At 40.8% G+C, this 14,713-nt stretch overlaps 1 protein-coding gene across 4 annotated transcripts in view; it reads right to left on the minus strand.

The window, feature by feature from the left end:
• The window catches only part of apbb2b (amyloid beta (A4) precursor protein-binding, family B, member 2b), a 59,298-nt gene extending 45,036 nt beyond the window's left edge, over positions 1-14,262 (minus strand). For all 4 annotated transcript variants that reach the window (XM_084715370.1, XM_084715369.1, XM_084715368.1 and 1 more), the window contains exon 1: positions 14,046-14,262. The gene's annotated coding sequence lies outside the window, so the exon portion shown is untranslated. The remainder of the gene's footprint in view (positions 1-14,045) is intronic.
• Positions 14,263-14,713: the final 451 nt, after the last annotated feature.

Genomic DNA, 14,713 nt, shown 5'->3' on the forward strand with positions numbered 1-14,713 from the left:
AGTACCTCATAGCCCCACATTAAATAATCTGAACTATCCCTTTAAATAACAATTTGTCATCTATGAGAGAGAGCACTACAGAGTTACTTATTTAGGTGCAGAACTCTCACTTCCCTGACTATGACACAGGGTGTTACAGGGTAAAAGGCAGAGCAGTTATGACACACACTGATTGCTTCTGATGAAATAACTCCAGCTAACATAACCAAAATACTACTGGAGGTGACAGGGGTTAAAGGGTTTTGTAACTCACAGATCACACCACCACACATTCACGGACTAAAATCCTGTGACGTGGAAAAGAAACATTTCAGAAACTGAAGCCAAGAGACGATTTCCTGGATTTGGGAAACTTGGGAGTGAGTGTGTTTTGTAACCCCTCCCCCATTCTTCCCAGATAACCCCCCTCTTCCACCCTGCTTCACCCAGCCCCTCTTTCCTGTGGGTGAGGGGAGGTCGTGGGAGGGGAGAAAGAGTACACCGAGAACACAGTGACACCAAGCAAAACACACCAAGAGGAGGGAAGTCCTATTTCAGCCCTCTTTGGAACACAGATGAGCCAGTCGTGCAGCCAGCGCGACTTCGCCGTAATGAGACCACAGCTTTTTCCTGGACGCCATGCTGAAGGGAACAAGGAATGCCAGGAGTAGACTCAGACAACAACAAGCAGAGCCACGTCTGTGTTTTAATTTGTCATGCACTTGTGGTTCCTGCTTTTTCTTATCAATAAATACTTTTTTATAAATCCTCATGGCCACTGTTCACTTACAGTAAAGCAAACCTTGCAGATCAGCGACTCCACACTAAACCCTTATAATAGCCTACATGAGTCTCATGTTTTTCCTATGAGGCTCACAGTTTTATTGCGTTTGATCTTCATACATGATGTGAAAATCAGATTTCAACACAGAAAATTAAAAATGTGTGTCCTGGTCATAACTCATTTATAAGATCCTAGCGTACCAGAGTGTCTGACGGCAGTGTGAGCAGAGAGTCAGTCAGGCTGGACACAAGTAGTGGATGCTGTACCATTTGGTTAAAAAGTAGTTCACCTGACTTAAAAAAAATACTCTACACACTACATGATTTCATCAGATCACATGCTGCTGTTCGCAGGTTCCTGGCTTGTAACTGGGAATCTAGAAGTCGTCGTGGTTTCCACTGTACATGACTGATCAGCAACAGACTGATACTACTATTAGCACTAAAATACACACAAGAAATAACATTACATTATTAATATTAAAGCATCAGTGTAAAGCAAGTTACTGTTGTAGCTGCAGGAGAAGGAGCTAGTTTGAACATTTTTCATATATATTTGGGCTTTTCTGGCATCAGCTCTGGTGCTCTTCTATCTCTTCTTTTCAACTCCTCTCCTCTCCTAATGACCCCACAGAGTTTAAATACCTGAAACTCCCCACTAGTCTGTTAGAAATGAAGATGCCTCTTGGAATAGAGGCGAAATGTCTTCAAGAACCTAAGCAAGTCCAGTTGACGGAGAATCTTCACAGACATCCTCCTCTCCAAGTCCAGGTGTGCTCTCATTGACTATAGCTCATTGCATGGCTTCCTAACCTGTCCCCGACACAACCAGATATTACACCTGCACGGAGCTTTTGTCTTTAAACAGCTGAACAGTCTAGAGGGTTTTGTCAGCAATCTCCAAAAAACGTTGGTGAGTGGAAAATAATGGTTTGAATCCTGCAGAGTGAACTCAGTTTGACAAACAACACAGGGGCTGAGGGTGTTGAACCAGCAAACAAAAACAAGTCACACTGCCCTCCTGTTCCACCAGCCTATTTCCATTTTAGTAACAAATTAAGATTTGACTAAATCATTAAGGTATAAGGAGCAGCAACTATTCCTTACAGAAACATTTAATTAAACTCTCATTTAGATTGATGTTACAACTCAATAATATAAAAAAATGATCATGAGATTCAAAATACTGTAGTTACTGATAATCACTCCATAGCTGTTTACATATAGTAAAATTCTGGTAGGTCTTGTACAGGTTTTGACTTCTTACGGACAACAAAACTTAATGATACTGTCAGGTCACATTTAGACAAAATAAGGCATTGTGGTGAAAACAAAATAAATCCCATTCATTTTGAATGGGGATAGTATGTTTAGGTGGTGGTGGTGGTGGTGGTGGCCACAGGGGATGCCAAAAGAAAATGGAGCAGTGTGTGACAGAAAAGTTGAAGCAGTCAAGAAGAAGTCAATTCTTGGATAAATGCAACCCAATGTCACACTGTGATGGCCAAACATGGTGATCAGACTGTTCCACTGTAAGGTAGAAATATGTCTGAAATGGGTGCTGTCTAGGTGCAAGTTTAGTGACCAAATGATGATAATCAGTTGTGTCCTTGCTTTGTTTATTTTGCGTACCCAGTTTCGACATCTGGGTTGGGCTTGCAGTTTAAGATGCAAATTAGCCGATTAGCCGATTAATGCAAGTTGACAAGAGGGAAAGGTAAGCAGTGAAGTTAAAGTAGGTTACAGTTTGCCAGTGAATAAAGGTTGCAGCTTCACAAGACCAAGAACCTGAGTGTGTATGTATTGTTTCCCAACTGTTGGAATAGTGTCACTATAATGATCAGCTCCGCCTACATTGAGGGAGTACTGTCTGCCATGAAAAAAATTAAGTAGAAGTACCAAAGGAGAGTACAGTCGAGTCAAGCCGTACTATGTAGTGGAAATAGAGCTTTATTCACTTTAGCTCCTTGAGTTAGTATCACAGACTGGTGGGATGAGCTGCTTCACTGAATTGTCTCCTGCTGGATTCATAGCAGAGCTTGGTGCTCCAAAGTCTAACTGGTACATTCCAGGTGCTGTTCAATATCCAGCAGCTGTCTATCTTTCAAACTTGATTACTTAAGAGCTTGTAGGGTTGAATGATATCTACCAAACTGGCATATGATGATGTCCACAGTGAAACATCACAACATCATCATGGACGATAAAATCATTGCTGTGTCTAAAAAGGTCTGCACACCAGATGTCCGTAACTTAATTGTCTTTAAAAAGAAAATAATAATCACAACATGGAGACATAATGAAATGAACAGCAGCAACAACTTCTTTTCATTTTCTCTCCCACGTGTCAAAAACAGAACTTAGGCAATAGCACAATGGAAACTCTGATGAGACACACTATCACAAATACAGAAAGCTTTTACATCATGATTTTAGAATGGTAGAGGGCTTGGTGGTAGACAGCTGATGACTGTCAGCCATTGCGATGGACACCGTAGTGGGGTTCAGAAACTTGCCATACAAACATTTATTTGCTGCAAGTGTATATACCAGAGTGGATGCACAATGACATGTATAGATTGGAAGTCAGAAATACCAACACAGACAGATTGCATTCTGTTGGTCTTTTGAATTTCACAAAGACATATGTATATATACAGACGTGTGTGTGTGTGTGTAAATTTAACACACACATGTATGCAAGAGCACATTAACCAGACAATAGCCAAGAGTTGCATTTTGTAATTTCATTAAATCACTAAAGTACTGCTAATTGGCTACAGCTGAGTACATTTGCTGGGAACATTTCTCATTTAGGCTAGTAATGGTTGCCCGATAAATCTTTGACCTCGTTGTCAATAATAGCCTATAAATTGTAGTTAAAACAGTGACATGTATCTCACCCTCTTTTAATGCACCGAATACCCTAATATATCCTCACATCTCCTTTTAAGAGTGATCAGCATCTTAAGAGAAATAAACAAATAATTGTGGTCCATATATTCGTACAATTAGAATGCATGCTCAAATCATTTTCTTTCATCAGCAAAGATAGTCTTGTTTATATGATTCATTAGTGACTCTTATTAGAGTTTATGCCTCTTTTCTGCTTGGTTGCGAGCATTACAGCTCTTTTTTGTTGTTTTCAGTAGCAGATGATGCCAGCCATTTATATCAAGAACCCTTCTGCCTCTCTCAGTGGAAACACACAGACATGCAGGCAGACAAGCACATGCACTAAAGGCCTGCCGGATCCAAGGCAAGGGGCAGAGGCAGTGGGGAGACTGTGTATCCTATATATAGCTGAGATGTGACAGGACATCCGAGAGGACAGGGAAGTCTAGACACAAACGACACAGCTCTTACTCAGCCTGTGTGTCTGTGAGTTCAGCATGGCCTTGTTATCTCACATTTCATTAGAAAGCCTGTGGCAAGCTGCTCTGTGATAATGTCACAAGACTGTATTGATATCACAGCCTAGTCTGGTCTGATTGGCTGGAAATTTTGACTTGAGGGCCAAAAGCAACTATGTCAAAGAGAGGAGGACAGTAAGAAGAAGAGACAGAATATAAGAGAGGAGGGGGAAAAGGGTACCAACGCAAGAACAAGAGATGTCAGGAGAGAAAACGGATCAGAGAGGGAGAGTGACTCATCAGAAAAGGAATGTCCCATCCCTGCCAAAGGAACCACAGACACCACTGCAATGATCGCTCCCTCTCCAATACTTTAAATCAACCCCTCCCTTGCTCTCGTCGTCTCTTCCTCTCACACAATGGCCATCTCTTTCTCCCTCCGTCTCTCTCCCTTCCTACCGATGCAAGTTATCATTGTTGTTTCCCAACATTAGCAAAGCATTCTGACAGGACACTGGTTTTGGGAGGGGAATGATAAAACTAGCTGACCACGGCAACACCGTGGACCAGCACTGCAACACCACTGTTTGGAGCAAACACACTCAGGGCCAAGACTGCCTCTCCACCGGTTTTGCCAAGTCAGTGCAAAGCCGAGAGGCAAATTCCAGCATTGCTGTGTGGTTTATCAAAGTTACACTGTTCAATTACACAAAACCCTAATAAAACTTTTTTTAATGCTATTGCAGTTTTATGAATCACGGTAAAAGAATTAAGACGAGTTCGGCACTGCATCACATCCTCACCACAGATGTTAACTTATTATTACTCCCACCACAGGATATGATGTAAACACAAGGAACTTCTGGTCAGGAATCCAATTCACCACAATGACTTCGATTATGATTCAACATTCCTATCACCTGTCATCCTGTGCATTCATCAGACAGGAATGAGTTTCATACAATTCACAGACCTTGATGGTTAATTGTTACAACAGAAGGAAGAGTGGGGAAGCTGTTAGCCTGTGAAAGCTATAATAAGAAAGGCTTACTGTAGTGTTTTATACAGGAGCCACTTCACCAAAAAAAGACCACCTCTGCTTACACAGACAAATGAATAGACTTTATGAAATAAAACATTAACCTTTCAGGAAACAAAGCAGCGTCACTATTTCAAGCAGCAAATGCCATGTATAACTTAATATAATATGTCTATTGTTTAGGCTGTCATCTGTCAAATCAATTGATCATAAGATGAGATGCATCAGGTAGTTTACCACTTGGTCAGGTTTATCATGGCAAAAAAGGTTAACTTAGTACTAGAACAGAGAAGGAACTAGTGAATGTTTGGTATTCTTGCTAGAAAATTGACTGAAAAGGTTATTTGATTATGAAAATAGTTGCAAATTAATCAACTAATAGTTTAAGCTCTAAGCATATTGTAGGAGACTTTCTGTTTTACTAAAGAACTACAAGGCATGACAGTTTGAGTTTATAAATGATGCAATCACAACATGTTAGTGACGGTAGTCAGACACCAAAACTCCAATATGTGCTTCAAACTTGAAACTACATTTCCATTGAACCACTGCTTCAGTGCTTGTTTAGGCGCAGACGAAATCACGCGACCCATGACATCTGAAGTAGCAACTGGTTCACTTCCTTGGTGAATCAGCTGAGTGGTTTGCTTTACCACATACTGATTTTGACAGGTAGCGAAAGGTTTGAATTTTGAAAGGGCTTCCCCGCTAATGTTTTAGACTCACAAGGCATATAATGTGAATGTGTGTTATGTATCACATATTGATTATGTTGATCTGTCTAATAAGACAGCACTTCCCTGCACTTTGTCGATAGAGTTCACTGGTTTTCACCAAAGCTTCAAGTAATGAACCTATTTTCGATACAATTGGCTTAAGTGGTTCAAAGCATCACAAAAGTTCTGTTTGCCCATCACTACCGCACATCCTTCATCACTAGAAACAGGTTTGTGGCATGAGGAAGCCGAAAAGAAAGAAAACAATGCTAAATTGGAATTTTCTGCATTAATTTCACATTACTGAACAAAGTGAATAACAAAGTTGTTGTGAATACTGTGGAGTCACAAATGCGAGGGTTTTTAAGTAGCCTCCATGTTTCTTGTTACCATCATAACACACTGTACATTCACATGCACTACTCATTCTTTTACCCTGGACCTTCAAGCACATCAAATCAGCAAGTAAGTGACATACAGATAGTATATTGTGGATATTGTAAGAAGCATGTTGAATCAAGCCCATCCATAGATGCTTCCATTCAGCTTAACTATACACTGAAAGTCATGACATGTATGACCAGGAATCAGAGGAAACTCACTCCACAAGCGTATCAACATACAGTAAATAGTCTATCATAATGATGTTGCCACATTAGAGCCCATTTCTCTTTTGGATTTATTGCAACAGAACAGAATCACCTACAATAAATCCACATATCTGCTGGGAATGTAAAAAATGCATAAATTCATTGTTTTTGATTTTTATTAACTGCCATATGAAGTGCTTTCAGTTTTACAAAACTGGGATCAAACAAATAGAAAGCAATGCATATAGTCTGAGCTTTCCAAATACATATAACAACATGTAAACATGTGCTGCTGTTCAAAGCAACCATAAAGTGGCAGAAAGGCTGACCTGGCAGAAAACCGAACAGCCCCTTATTTTAAATGTATGCAGTAAAGTAAGATGCAATCTGCATTAGTGCCAGGGTATTGATAATGTATTACAAGAGACCATATTGTAATGTATCACTGTATCAATTATTTGTCCCACCTCAACTAGACTGCAGAGCAAGTACTAATATTTCTCTTTTGAAATAAGCTTTATGTCTGAAATCTTTTGTTGTCAGGCATACATCATAGGCCTTAAATATTGTATTAGGGCTGGCCCCTGAAAGTGGAAGACCTCTCAAGACCCCTCTGTCGACTGAGATTCTTTAAGTTGAGCAGTCATTTTATTGTTGTTGGGATTTTTTGGTTGTTTTTTTGTTAGTCAATGTGAAGTTTATGTCAGTGGATTTCAGTTCCCAGATGTAGCTTCACAGTGACCGCTCCTCAATTTCACGCTGCTTTAAGGGGTAAAATCATTCACAATGTGAAAGCATCCCTTCTGCTCAGTGAAGCAGTCTGCGACAGGTACAGGCAGCTGCAGTTTCGGTCAGAGTAAAGCCTGGATTATACTGACAAACGGACGAATACACAGACAGCTGCAGACCTCATGGATGCATAGTAGTTCTGAGACAGAGGTAGCGGCCCAGAGGAAGGTCTTGCCCAGTAATGCTTTGAGAAAACCTTCTGAATCTGAGAAGTTTTCTCCCCTCTGATTCAGCTCACAGCACCAACAGAGCTAAATGCACCAATGTCAAAAGAAGCTGTAAATGTGAAAGGTCTAGGATGCTACAAAGGAACACCAAAAGTAGCATGACAAACCAAATATAAACAGTGAGTCCAAATATAACTGTGAGAAATGCTAAATTGAGGGGCAACACAATCCTTATGCAAATCCAGTTGAAAATGTTTTGGTGCTAATTATTGTTCTCTATCAGTGGAATATGTAAAAACATTATATCAGTCACTAATCTTTCACAGTATAACAGTAACTGCATGTGAGATGATTTGAATAGCATACTGCATGCTTTCTAATTATCAGGGTGCTGAAAATATTTCACTTGGCATCGTAGTCCATTGCTCCAGCATATTCCATTGTAGTTGCCTACTAAAAGTTGAACATCTGTCTATCTACTCAAGTGTTCCTGGGGAACGCAGCAAGGATGGAGGAGAAGTGAAGTACAGACTGAGTCAATCCTTGTTTTGAAACAGCGCAGCAGAAATCCTTGAACACGCTGTAGTAGGCCAATTTACAGAGGCACCTGGGGCTCCAGCCTTTACAGCCTCTTTCATCACATTCTGGCTTTCATACTCTATGAAGACGAGTGTGTGTGTTTGAAAGTCAGAGAGAGCAAGTAAGAGAGGAAGGTCAGATAGAGAGGCAGAAACCCCTTATGCAGCTGAACTGGGAGTGATGGGGGGTGTACGTGTGAAAGTGCAGCGATGTGGAAAAGACAACATCAGAAAAAGAAACATATAAACAAAAGAGTGGGAAAGGGTGTGTATGTGTGTGACTGTGAGTATAATTTTGTGTGTGGAGTTCCCTTAAAAGTGGAAAACTTGTCCATCCTTGCCTGCTTCCACAGGTAATTTGTAGGCAGAATAACATGCATACTGACGATCCAATCACAAGGCAGACTTGACAGCGAGAAGACAGCCGATCAGTGAGGGCTGCCAAGAGCTGACACATTACACGGCATTGCTCACACACACACACACACACACACACACACACACACACACGCACAAAGAAAGAAAACAAAGAGGCAAAGTAAAACACAGCAAAAAGGCAGCAATGAGGCTTGAGCATGTGGGTGAAAAACTGTCAGAAAGGGAGAGAAGGAGTGAGACAGACAGATAGACAGAGGACAGATGGACAGAGAGAAAGGGGGCCCTATAATTCAGTTTCACACCCTACAGGATGAACAGGGCCTCTGTGCTCCTTCTCTGTTCAAACACACCTCACGGCTGTCTGCTCCCTGCAACAACAATGCACAGATACACACACACACACTCAAACACACTCACACACTGCAGCCTGCCTGACAGTGGGCACAATAACCCTATTGAGAGGCATCGATAGGGGGCTGAAAGAGAAAGTGAAGTGAATGAGATTGAGAAAAAGATTGACAACACACACATACAACCCCACCACCATCACTGCACATAAATACACACAAACAAACTGCAGTCTGGTTATCTTGCCAACTTGACAGCCTGGGATGAATCTACTCTCTGCTGTCCTTAATTCATCATTCATCTGTCCAATCTGGTCCACACATGCACATACACAGACATGCACATGCCCTCACACACACACTAGTTTGGTTTGGTCAAGGGCAGACCAGTGGTATTGTTTCACAGGGGAAGCAGAATGGCGATAACAGATCTCCGTGCTCTTTATCTGATTGCTCACACACACCCACGCAGAAACACACACAGTCACACAAGCATGTACGCACATGCACACTTTCACCATCTCTTCTCATCAGCTGTTATACGTGACCTCGACCACACACAGACTAACAGGTTGGCGCTGCAAGGCAAGAAAGTCCCAACACCGCACACAAACACACACACCACATTTATAGGCTGGCCAACATAATTACATCCAATCTGCAGAGCGCTTCAGGGCTAGCTAAGATATCTTGGGGTATTTTGGGAGTCTGACATGCTCACAGCTTCACAAGGTGACAGCTTACATGACTGAATCACTATTTCTGTTCCCATGCATGTGCACTGTCTACACCATGGTTAAATGTAGGGCTGCCCCTAATAGTCGACTAATGTGTTCGCCGATGAGAAGAGTCTTAGCTAAACCATTTTTCAGCTGCACCTTCCCTTTAGGACCAAAGTATCAGGGGATTTTTGCAACACAGACCTTTCCTCTTGGAAGACTGAAGTCACTTGTGCACTCCTGGTAACTGTGCTGTAGCTGCCATTAGCTAGTTAGCAGTCCTATTAGACTGTGACACAGCCTCAGAGACCAACGGAGGCCAGTTTGACGACCAGAAATACAGTACCGAGGTGATTGACAGTGGCTCCAACGAGGACTCTGGGTCCAGGGAAGACAAAGACAATGGGTTCAGGCAGGGACAGGAGGTGTGATGCAGTCGAGGAGCAAGTTAAGTTGCAAGTGTACATCATGCATTGTTTCCATAAGTTGGCAGTATTTGTTTTTGTTAAGCTGAAAGTTATTTATTCCTGCGTTTTAAACAATGAGACTTGTGAGGTTATACTTTGTGTGAAATAAATTAATGAAATGTCCTGTCTCCTTATTGGTTGTTGGTTGTTGTACTGCTCTTGCTGTTAACATTTAACAAACAGCTCACTTTGTCACCAAAATATATAGTTAAATCCTTAAATTATTATTATAAATGTGCAACGACTAGTCGACTAATAGGGCAGTGTGGCAAGAAACTGAAGATATGATCTGTAACACAATACAGGAGCTCCAATTCAATATTTCACTAGGCCTATATTGTGATACTGAAACCAAGTTTATATATTGCTATTTTTAGACAAAAAAAATGGCTAAACTATCATACTATAAAGAACACACCTCCTTTAGCATAAAATCTGAGATGAAAAAGTTAAGTCTATTTTTCCATGCAGTCAGACCAGTGAAGACTACAGATAGATAACAACACTGCTGTCTAGCTTTCAGGGGTTTAATCACAACACAAAATGAACTACTGCATGTATCACAATATCACAATACAGTGTTTTTGAGAATTCATACTGTATTACACATAATATCACTTTACTTAAGTGTATCAATATATTTTTTTGGCTTGAACTAACAACTACTAATCAACTAGGACAATATTCAGTAGTCCTTGTTAAATGCATGTGCATCTTCCTTATTTTGTGTCTCACAGAGGTGACAGAAGCTACCTCAGCAGAAGAGGGGCCATCTTGAAACTGAGGCAGTTTCATAACACCAAAGCTAAACAAACACGCACACACCAGCATAAGCACACCAGAATAGTCTGCAGTGCTTGGCCCAAAACTCGGCCCATAAATGCCCAAGTCACTTTTTCCACACTCAGCAACTCCTGATGTTGTATAGAAATGCTACAGAGGGAGGGAGAGTAAGGAGAGAGAGAGTAATGAAATAATAAAAAAAAAAAAAGACAGTAGAAAAGGGGGAGAGGGGCAGAATATAAACCAACTTAACAGTGCAGGAGCCCTTAGCAATTAGCAATGACATCATGTATCGACACACATACACACACATGCACACTGCAGACTGGGGCCAGGTCTGGATGAAGAGCAAGCCAGCAGGGCAAGAAGGCTGGGAGGATAGAGAGGAGGGAGGCAAAGCAGGCAGGCAGTGACGAAGAGGGAGAGAGGATGACAGTGCACCATTTCAACTCCGGTGGTACAGCCAATGACACATTCATTCTTGTGGATTGAACTAATAAACTCAGCAAACCAATGCCGCAGCGAAAATGTCATAAAAATCACCAAAACCATTGCCAAAAATGGTGAGCACAGGCTGTTTACCATAAAAGTGTTTACACTGTTAAAATCGAAGGTTTTCAGCTTGAAAACATGGCAATACCGCAGGTTTCATTCATTATGCTTTTCGACAAGTATGTTTTATGAACACACCTCCTACATGAAGAAGCACATGCATCACTGCAAATGTGATGCAAAATAAATGCATGAGAGCCAGTGTCACTGGGAGGGAAAGGCAGAGAGAGAAACCTCAGTGGTGCACTCCAAAAACAGCAGACAGGTCCTTTGGTAATTCATGTTATTGTCAACAACTTCAGTGTTCCTTCCCCCTCCACAGAATTGCACATAGTAAACTACTGTTTCACAAGTTCTCTTACTCTTACTACACAACAACAGTCCACATCAAAGTTTGAAAGGTCAATAATTCTCACATTCTGTTTGTGAACAATCATAACATAACATATCAGAACAATATCTCTGCCCTCCCTATCTCCAAGAAAACAAAACAGGAAAATTATCTTCATCATTTTCTAGATTCCTTAAATCAAGCAACATAAACAAGCCATTAAGTGACTCTGTATTTATAGAAAACAAACAGGCATACTATCTCAAGGGCCTTGCAGAAACTACCAGAGCAAGGCTGGAAACGATTACCTAGCTGTGTCCAGCCAGCACCATGCACCAATACAAGCCTCAGCCTCTCCCTCAGGGGCTATTCTACATAATGTGCAAGAGAATACCCTCCTTCATGCTTGTTTGTTTCACAATGAACCTCTTTATTACTTAAATTGTTGCTCAGCATAGAGACCTACATGGGATAAGACATAGGACACAGGCATTAGTCGAGAGCTGAAGCATCTCTGAGCAAGAACCAAAGGACACGATAGACAAACCTGTCAGGCTTGTAGTGCTGAAATATTAGTTAACCAATTAGTCAACTGATAGAAAGTCAATGGACAACAATTCTGATAGTAGATTTATTGTTTAAGGAACTGATGAAGCAAACGAGTCCAACATTTGCTCATTCTAGCGATTGATTTGATCCTTTCCACTGTGAGAATTCAAATATCTTTGTGTTTTGGTGTGTCACAGAACCACTTTTAGTAATTTTCTGACTTGTTTTACAGTAAAAAAAAACACACAAATTGGCTTAATGGATAATAGAGGAACCTACAGAAAGGATTTTCTGAAGAAACTTCAGTGTGAATGCTGGATGTTGAAAGGCTGATGCTAAGCTGCATTGCTGACTATAAAAGTTGAATAATACAAAATAATCCATGAAACATGCAACATTTTAAGGCTTGAATGGAGGTTCTGGCTTAAAGTACGAATGAGTAGGTAAAGGCTGAAAAGAGTATGACAAGTTGAAAAAGTGGGAAAGGGATGAGGGATGCAAAATATAGTGTAAGCAGGAAGGTAGACTGCATTGCTTCACTAGTGGCTAGGTGCTACACTGCATTGCTACCTTAACTTTGTATGAAGACTCAGGAGTATTACTAATGGCTGGGAGCTAAATTGTACTGCTTAGTCAATTGATAAAAAATCTGGACAACAATTCTGATAATAGATTACATTATCGATAATTAATCATAGTTGATTAATGGGTTGACTATTTTCTCCATTAATCAATCAGTAGCTCTAAAATCTCAGAAAATGGTGAACAATGTCAATGTCAGTGTTTCCCAAAGACCAAGGTGATGTCCAAAATGTTTTACTCTCAACCCAAAGATATTCAGTTTACTCTCAGAGGAATAAAGAAAAAAAAATCACATTAAAGAAGTTGAAATCAGAGAATTTTGACTATTTTTCTTAAAACAAACAAACCGATTAATTGATGATCAAAATATTCAATTAATAACTGGCAATAATAACTGATTAATTGTTGAAGCTGTATAGGAACTATTCAAATTTGAGAAGATGACATGAGAGCATCTGTACATTTTTGCTTAAGAAAAGATATTCATAATTAATAATGGATTAACAAGATAGCTGTGATCGATTTAGCCTACTCTAGTTGACAATCGATTAGACTAATTGACTAATTGTGCAGTTCAAACAGAAAAACTACTTTTGGAACTAAAACTTCAACTGACTGGTGGAGATTAAGTGCAAGGTTGGTCTCAGTTTAACTAGCTACCCAACTAACAACTTAAGGCACAGTAATTATTAGCTAAACTAGTCTAGTCATACGAAGATGTTTAGCTAGCTAACCTAGGTGTTTGCGGCTGAATAAACGCTTTTAGTTGTTTGTTAACTTCTCAGTAAGGGTGGACTGGTGGTCAGTTTACCAACCACTTACCTGATAAGAGGCTCTCTACATGAAGAGGGCACAGGTCTGAAGAGTCGTGACGGTTCAGAAATGTTTCTTTACAGCTCTCTCTCCACATTCAAGCGTTCCCCCCCACCTTTAAACCGCTAACACAGCAGCAGTCGAGTTGTTGCTAACCTTAAAGCAAAGACGGTGGTCAACGGCTGCGGCTCGCGACAGCGTTGCGTTAACGGTTGTTTTCAAAAAACAGCCCTTTTCATTCCCTGTCACAACATTCAACGGCCATCACCGCCACAATAAAGTCACAGGAACACACGCTGGGTCCTGCGAATGCCCCCATCTGCCGCCGCAGCCTCCCAGTCTCCTCTCCCCCACCTTCCTTCCCGACTTGTTTGCAACACAGCGGGGCCCTCGGATGCCAAAGCAATACGTCGCCCAGAAGAATATGGAAAGTTATTCACGTCTGCGCTCAAATCAAAGCTGAGGACAACCGTAACGCCCAAAAGTCACTGTATTAGAGCGGTAAATTCTTAGCACGGCACATCACTCACCTCCTCTCTCCTGTGTGTTCACGTCCTCTTCGCTGCGCTCCTGTCTTTTTTCTCCTCCCCTCCGTTTTCTCTCGCCTTGTTTCTTTTCTCCTCCCTCCCTCCCAGATGCCGCTGTTCTCCGGCAGGGGGAACCGGGGGACGCTGCTCCGGAAGCAAACGCTCCGCCGTGATTTTTTTTTTTTTTTTTTTTAACACTCCCCTTACTGGCTAATGTCATGACTATGCCCTACAGTGGAGCTAATTTCTAATTTACACATACATATGTTCTTATATATTTAAACAATTCTTTACCCTGTTGTGGATAATGTTTGTGAGCTGCCATCAAACAAAAAATATCAACCTATAGATAAATATTATGATCAGTTTGTAATGATTGCTATGATCCAATTGGACTTGCCTCACTACATTGCTAATAATAATAATAATAATAATAATAATAATAATAATAATAATAATAATAATAATAAATAATAATAATAATAATAATTCTCCACAGTCCACTGATAGCTGCAAACTGAACAATACAAGCCACCACATGGCAGCATTTGGTAGTGTTCAGTGTTGCAGAAGTTGAAATTCACAGATAAGAAACAACTAGAAGAGCATTTAGTCTGAAATGAACATGTAGGGTTTGGGGAAATTTCATTCAGCATGATCAGCAACATCTA

Source organism: Lutjanus erythropterus, chromosome 3 (assembly GCF_056507025.1).
Source record: "Lutjanus erythropterus isolate fLutEry1 chromosome 3, fLutEry1.hap2, whole genome shotgun sequence".
In the NCBI taxonomy this organism is placed as follows: Eukaryota; Metazoa; Chordata; class Actinopteri; order Lutjaniformes; family Lutjanidae; genus Lutjanus; species Lutjanus erythropterus.